We start from the raw sequence: 229 nt of genomic DNA, 5'->3' as shown, positions 1-229 counted from the left end.
CGCCCCGCCTACCTACCCGCGCGGTGCTCTCTGGGTAATGTAGTCCCCGCCCTCCCTGCGGAGGCGAGCGGGGCGCGCCGTGACTACACTTCCCAGAGAGCAGCGCGAATGGGGCAGCGAGCGGGAGGGCAGAGCGCCGCCGCTGCCTCTCCTGCCCCCTGCTGGTACGGAGGTGTGCATGGGTGCAACGAGTTGCGGCCTTTCTCGGCGGGGCGGGGACGGGACACTG

At 71.6% G+C, this 229-nt stretch overlaps 1 protein-coding gene across 1 annotated transcript in view; it reads right to left on the bottom strand.

The window, feature by feature from the left end:
* The window catches only part of LOC104829177 (survival motor neuron protein-like), a 1,287-nt gene that overhangs the window by 728 nt on the left and 330 nt on the right, over positions 1-229 (bottom strand). The gene's annotated exons all lie outside the window — the stretch shown is intronic.

The sequence above is a fragment of the Haliaeetus leucocephalus genome, unplaced genomic scaffold, assembly GCF_000737465.1.
Source record: "Haliaeetus leucocephalus isolate CR32 unplaced genomic scaffold, Haliaeetus_leucocephalus-4.0 Scaffold164, whole genome shotgun sequence".
Taxonomy (NCBI): domain Eukaryota; kingdom Metazoa; phylum Chordata; class Aves; order Accipitriformes; family Accipitridae; genus Haliaeetus; species Haliaeetus leucocephalus.
This window is presented reverse-complemented; position numbering and strand designations above follow the sequence as displayed.